Source organism: Micropterus dolomieu, linkage group LG13 (assembly GCF_021292245.1).
Source record: "Micropterus dolomieu isolate WLL.071019.BEF.003 ecotype Adirondacks linkage group LG13, ASM2129224v1, whole genome shotgun sequence".
NCBI classification, from domain to species: Eukaryota; Metazoa; Chordata; class Actinopteri; order Centrarchiformes; family Centrarchidae; genus Micropterus; species Micropterus dolomieu.
The window spans coordinates 18,229,202-18,236,140 of NC_060162.1; positions in this window are offsets into that span (position 1 = coordinate 18,229,202).

Sequence of the window (6,939 nt, forward strand, 5' to 3'; positions counted from 1 at the left end):
AAACAGAGACAGACATGCAGAGGGATCACTGGGGTAACAGACATGACAAGGGTTACCGAACACTAGACGAAAGACAAGACAGACCCCCAAAACCCAACAGACCAAAATAACGCTAACTAAACACAAAAGTGCAAAACACCGAATGGCAGACAGGCAGAGTGTGACATCAGGGTTTAGTGGGTTTACAGCAGACCAGTGGAAAAACTGGACAACCATCTATTCATTATAGTTTTGTTTAAAAGGCTTGATTGAGGATCCAGATTATGATATGTGGTTTGATTTTGTGCAAGCCCGCATTATTATGTGTTCAAGGATCATCTCACATGATAGGCTTGAAGTAGCTGACTGTTACTTGCAAATATTTTTGTCGAAGTTTGTTGAACTGTATGGATCTCTTCATCGCACACCTAACATGCACTTACATTTACATTTAAAAGATTGCCTGTTAGATTATGGCCCCATCTATGCCTTTTGGTGTTTCTCATTTGAGTGGTTAAATGGTATGTTGGGACAGTATCATAACAACAACAGAAATATTGAGGTTCAGGTCATGAGGAATTTCCCACGTCAACAGCTCCAGATGCCTATGCAACTGAATTCATCAACATCCTGTCTAGAAAAGATGTGGGTTCCTTGTCAATCCATGACACCACTGATGTAATGTACATAAACAGTATTCATGTATGTCATATGCAACTGTTGTTTTTCCAGATGTGGAGATGGTTAAAGCATTACCCTCATTTAAGATTGTTTGAGTTCATTTTACACTAAATAAATGTGCATAATCCTAATGAGTATTTGTCCTTTGTTATGAAGACACCAGAGGACACACTAATGAGGGGGGCAGGGGTATAGGGGCAATCTTGAGCTGCCAGTTCCAAAAAAGATTAGCATCTACAAAGCCAAGCCATCAGCATGTGGTCAGACAAGTTCCTGTTTTCGGGACATTGCGGGCATTTACAGCATAACAAAGTTCCAAAGATCCCTACCAAACAGCACATTTAGTGGGCGTATTCATTGTCTGAATTCTCCTGTATACACCCCTTTTCACAAAGTGGCTGTATGTATGTGTATATATATATATATATATATATATATATATATATATAAACCGTTTGTTTTTTGGGATGAGGGATAAGGTGCCGGTAACAATGTTAAGAGATCCAGCTGCCTACCTGTTTTCGAACGAGACCTCCTGTAATTCTGATGTGTTAGTGTGGGGGATTAAAATGATTGCACTTAAAGCCCCGCTACACAAGGAGGAAATGTGTTTCCTCCACCAGAAACTGTCGATGTGCCCATTGTTGCCGCGCCCCTGTCTGTGCTCCCCCGCCTTGTCTGTGCCAAATGTGTTTCCTGCGTGCACAATTACCCGCGCCCAGGTTTGTAAACTCGGGGAGGCGGTAGATTTGTCTGAATCGTTTATGGGTACGTTAGATGAGAAAGAGCCCTCCTCACCAGTTTTACCCATCGGGAGGAGAGTAAGAACATGGGAAATGTTGATTTGTGCTCAGATTACCCTTCTCTAACCTTGTGTCTTTTTTCTGCGCCAGTGGCTACCGAAAGGAGTGAATGGCCTGCCATGTTTTTTCTAAATAATGGAGTTTTGATGAGAAGGTGGAGTCCCAATTCCAGTCAGGTAATTCATGTTAACCAGGTGGGGGTGCCAAGCGTATATCAAGCATAAGTGCTCAGTCTCACACATTATTCCATTTTAATGGGGCATTTAGGTGTTAAAAAAACGTATCACCATGTGTTACGTAATTTCTTTCGGCCCTGGTTATAAACAGACGTTTCAAAATACTGTCGATATTGTCACTCCTGTCAAGTTGTGGGAAAGCCCAATCAGCCTGTACTGCTGGCACCTCTCCACACAATGCCGGTGCTTGGGAAGCCATTTGAAAGGGTACCCAGATAGCAGCTGACTCTGGGCCGGATCCGCCTCCAAACCGGCAGATCCGTGTAACAGTCACGCCCGTTTTACTGCCCCGTTCCAGATATGGCTCGCATGTAATCTGTGTACACTCAGGAGTGGGCGTGAGCATCCATCAGTCGGTGGAATCATAATAGTTCTGGCCCAGAACGAGCACGCAAATTGTTTCTTTTTTTTTTCTTTCAAACCGGTTCATACCAGACCAGAAGTCAGACGGCGGAATTGTAGTTGTTCTGGCCCGGGGCCGTCGGAACGAGCGCACTAACTGTTTGTCTTTCTTTGGATCAGTTCGGACTGCAAGCTTTTAGAGAAACAGTTTAGTGCGATTGTTTTTAATAGTGGTGTAATGCTTGTTAACATCATTAACATCATCACATTGGAATGTTTTGACAGGGTTTTAACTTCTTAAGATGGCTAAAACCGTTGAAGAGGCATTGGTTAAAGTTAGCTTTTTAGCTAGGTTAGCTAAATTAACTGAATGAACGCATAGCTAAGCTAGCTAGCATTAATAAACAACTTTGTGTGTAGCTAGCATAAAACATTAATGCTGTTTAACGTTAATGTTAGTTAACTTACAACGATATTGTAACGTTAGTTTCCAACAGCACATGTCTCCTTTTTAAGTTCAATCTTTTCTTCACCCCTGGTTGAGAGCCCCGGATTAATAGGGTAAGTTAACTTAAGTATTTTTTTCCGGCCTTGATTTGACTTTCAAATCATGGCTATAGTTAAGCATAACGTTAATGTTAAAGTTATGATAGGTCAGTTAAGTGTTAAAAAATCAAAGCCATCTAAAGAAGTTGGAATTTTCATCTGACATTAATCAAAAGTAAATTCATATGTGTAAATTAAGTTAATTCTGAAATTCACTGTCAAATTATGACAAATAAGGTCTATGGGCGGGAAATCGCATCTCTCTGTGTCTTTTCATTGACTTTGTATGAAATCACACCGCGGTATTATGGTTGAGGAGCAGTTCCTAATTCATTTTGGATATTTAGTTGAGGCATTTTCCGAGGGATATAGTGTTCTATGTAAGCTTACCAAGTGTTTACCCTCAGATTTCTGTCAGGAGCTGTAAGAAATGTTATTTGTTTTGTCTAGAGGCTGATGGTTGATTTTACAGTTTAAAATTGTAATGAGGTTCATGATATCAGCATACTGAGATGGCTGGCAGTGGTACAATCAGCATAACTCGTTCTTTTTAATTTGCCTCACATTTTCTCTTGTTGTTGCTGGATCTTCTGCTGCTGCATCCATATTTTAGCAACTTTCACAGATAACATTCTGTTAATAGTATTTACTGTTCAATCTTGGAATATACTTTCAAGGGTTTTCTCAAACACAGTGGCCAAACAGATTAATTGGAAAGGAGTAAACGGTAAAAGATGTTTTAAAGAAATGCTGACACAAACTCTGTTGATCAGTAAGTATTTTAGTGTTCATATTATATGCGGTGGTGACTAGTAGATGAACAAATTTTTATTTAAAATAAAATATTTAAATATTATACTTTAAGGCCAAAAAATAAAAATAAAACAAATACTTAATAGTAATAGATCTCAGTCATGACAGCACCGGTTACTCACATAATCACTTCCTCTTTGTAGGTTTGCCAGCAAAATAAAAGCATGAGAAGCTTGTTTGCTGTAATGCTTTACTTGGAGTTGAATTGAGAGCTTTTACTTTCTGAACGACATTAAAAAGAGTCTGTAGTCAGTAAAACATGATTCCCCTAAATCCTCTGCCTGGAGATACTGGTGAAATGTTGGTACCCGCCAATGCCTATCCATGACCTGATACAGAATCCACACAGATAAATTTGTAATGATAAGATGCACTGAGATTTACGGCTGATCCAATACAATACAGGTGTGATTTGATAATTGTTCAGTTCAGATTCAGTATGATTTTTTATAATTAGTTATTCAGGAGTGAAATGCTATTTGTTTTGAGTTACTAAATTAAATGCTATAGAAAATAAACATCTAAAACCTGAATCACAATCTGGCTCTGTTTGGGACTGTGAGTTGCACTTTATCGGAGCTACAGAAGATAACATGAGGATTTGAGATGTCTGCCTGATTGGCAGTGTTGGTTTCGGTTTCTACCTCCGATGAAGTGCAATGCACTTGTCTCATTCTGTACAGTCTGAAGGGGAGCACAGCAGAGTATAGATGCTGTGGGTCAGGTAGACCTTTAAAAATTATTATGAATTCTCATTAAAAAAAGATTAGTTAGTCCCATAATATTACAGTTTTCTTCTGGACATATAAGGGAACAATGGGAACATCAACATATGTGAGATTCATTGATGAAAATGCGATAATGCGGCATAACGCCCCTACATATTACCGCGGGGGAAATTATTTCGCCACGACAGCCCTAATTATCTTTACAACTAAATTATTATTATGTGTTAAGTGTAGGGCTGCAGCTAACGATGATTTTAGTAATCGATGCTTCTATAGATTATTTCAATTATTCATCGATTCGGCGTTTAAGAAACTTGCTTGGCGGCGGCGCTGCCCCCCACCACCCACCCGGTAACGGGATTAACTGTGTACGTTGATAGATATTTATTAGTACTTTCTAAAATACATGGTGTGTCATACAGCGAACATCAGACCAACAACATCAACAGAGCAACAACCAAACAGCTGCTTTACCAACACACACATCTCCTGAGTGCTACAAGTTATATTAAGGTGCAGCTTCCTGACACCCAGTTAACTCATGACTGCAATGTTACAACACAAACGCACGTGTGTACCTTTTCAGCTGAGGACTGCAGCTTACTTTGGCTAGCCTTCAACTCAACAATCAATCATGATTTCAGTTAAATGCTAAAGTTGCTGTTATTGTTATTGTCTGTGGTCTGCAGGCAGAACACCGGCTTCTTTCTGATCAGGTGATGTAGGGCTGTTGCCTAAGCGACATAAGTTTCATTTTACAGTGGATGGACGGTAACATTACAGAGTTGTTCTTGTCTTTTAGCTTGAAATAATCCCATACTTTGAACACTTTATTCTTTGTCCCTCCCTATTTTCTCTCTCTTCCTCCACTTTGGAAACAGCAGCATCATAATCACGTCGTGTTCACAGCGTAAGTGCGATGTGCAGCAGTAATAAATGTCCATGCAAAACAGTGTTCTATATAGTTATATGGATTAAACGAAGCTTTGCATTGATGCAATTTAGTAATTGATTTATTCGATGAATTGTTTGAGCCCTAGTTAAGTGGATGCCAAATTAATCAGAGCACATATGTGACAGGGTGCTGACAAGCAATGTAGCAACTGAATATTCTCTGATCTAGCTCAGTGTATCTGAATATACTGTACCTGTATTTACCCTCTTTTTGAAATGCTCCATTTTAGCACCTGTCTCTTTAAAGCCCCCAACCTGAAAAAGCCCAGTCTGCTCTGATTGGCTTGTGAGAAAAATATGCCACTGCTTTGCAAAGATGGTACTTAAACCTTGAGTGGGGATACTCAGATGGGGAAGTCGGGGGTATTAATAAAGTTGTATCTTATCTTGTCTTATATTCTAATAAGCCTGCATGTGACATAGGAAGGAGAGCCTAATCTGAATGGCTTGTTGGAGCACATGTTTTGTGATCTAGGCAACCCACAAAAATCTGGCTGGGTTGTTTTATTTCACAGTTTGATACCCAAATGTATTTGCACAAGCATTGAAAAGGGGACTTTTTCATGATGTGTCCCCTCTAGGGCTGGACGTCTTATTGAAAAGTAATTGAAACCCAAATTCCGAGGTCTAACGGCTGTAATTTTACCATTTCAGTTATTTAGTTGTTTTATTTCCTGTTAAAATGTCCCCCAATGTGTGTGTTTATGTACTTTCCCCTTAAAAATTTTTGTGTGTAGTCAGTGACTCCGCCCTGTCCTGCTCAGCTCCCAGAGTCTGGAGCACAGTGAGATGTTAGCTAGTGCTAACTGCCTTCATTTTCCAGCAGCATTTATTTATGGACACACTTTGACCCACATTGTTCATTTACTGCCACACTTACAACAACCTTGCTCACTTTCACCGTCACTTTCAGCTGTTCACTCTCTCACATTTGGTCATACACACACAACACTGCCATTAAAAGACCTAACTTCGCTGCTCTTATAACAGCACCTGTCATGCAGATGTCCTTGAATGAAAGAGAAGAGGAAGCGAGCAAAGTGTTGAGTGTTACACAAGATTAATGCACATTGATATTAATTGATCATATGAAATATTAGTAGCGGCACACATTCAGTGAGCAGTGGCGATATGCCAAATTTAGGGGGAATACATCTGTTGTGTGTACGTCAACATTATCTTATCAATTAACATTTAGATATTCGGTTTTTGACATCTGTGAGTCTAAAAAAACACCCCACCTACAATAGTTGAGCATGTTTGCAGAACAAGCTGGGTCAGTGGACTAGGAGGGCAAAAAAACGTGGTAATCACAATCGTGGTAAAATGTTCACTTAATCGGGATTTTGATTTTAGGTCAAATCTTCCAGCCCTAGTCCCCTTTAAAATTACTAATCTTTCCGATTTTATGTAATTTGTGATTCCCATTATCAGCTGAGTAATCACCCATTCATTATTGTAGGGGATTTTAATATTCACGTGGACGTTGAGAATGACAGCTTTAGTACTGCGTTTATCTCTCTGTTAGATTCCATTGGCTTCTCTCAGAGTGTTCATGAACCGACTCACTGTTTTAACCACACCCTCGACCTTGTTTTGGTGTATGGTATTGAAATTGAACATTTAGTGGTGTTCCCACAGAATCCCTCTTTGTCCGACCACTGTTTGATAACTTTTGAGTTTGTATTGCTGAACTACACGCCATCGGGCAAAAATTTCTATACAAGATGTCTGTCTGATAGTGCTGTAGCTAAATTTAAGGATGCGATTCCATTAGCTCTAAATTCATTATCAAGTCACAAAGTAACAGAGGACTCCTATGCTAATTTCAGTCCCTCCCAAATCGATCATCTTGTT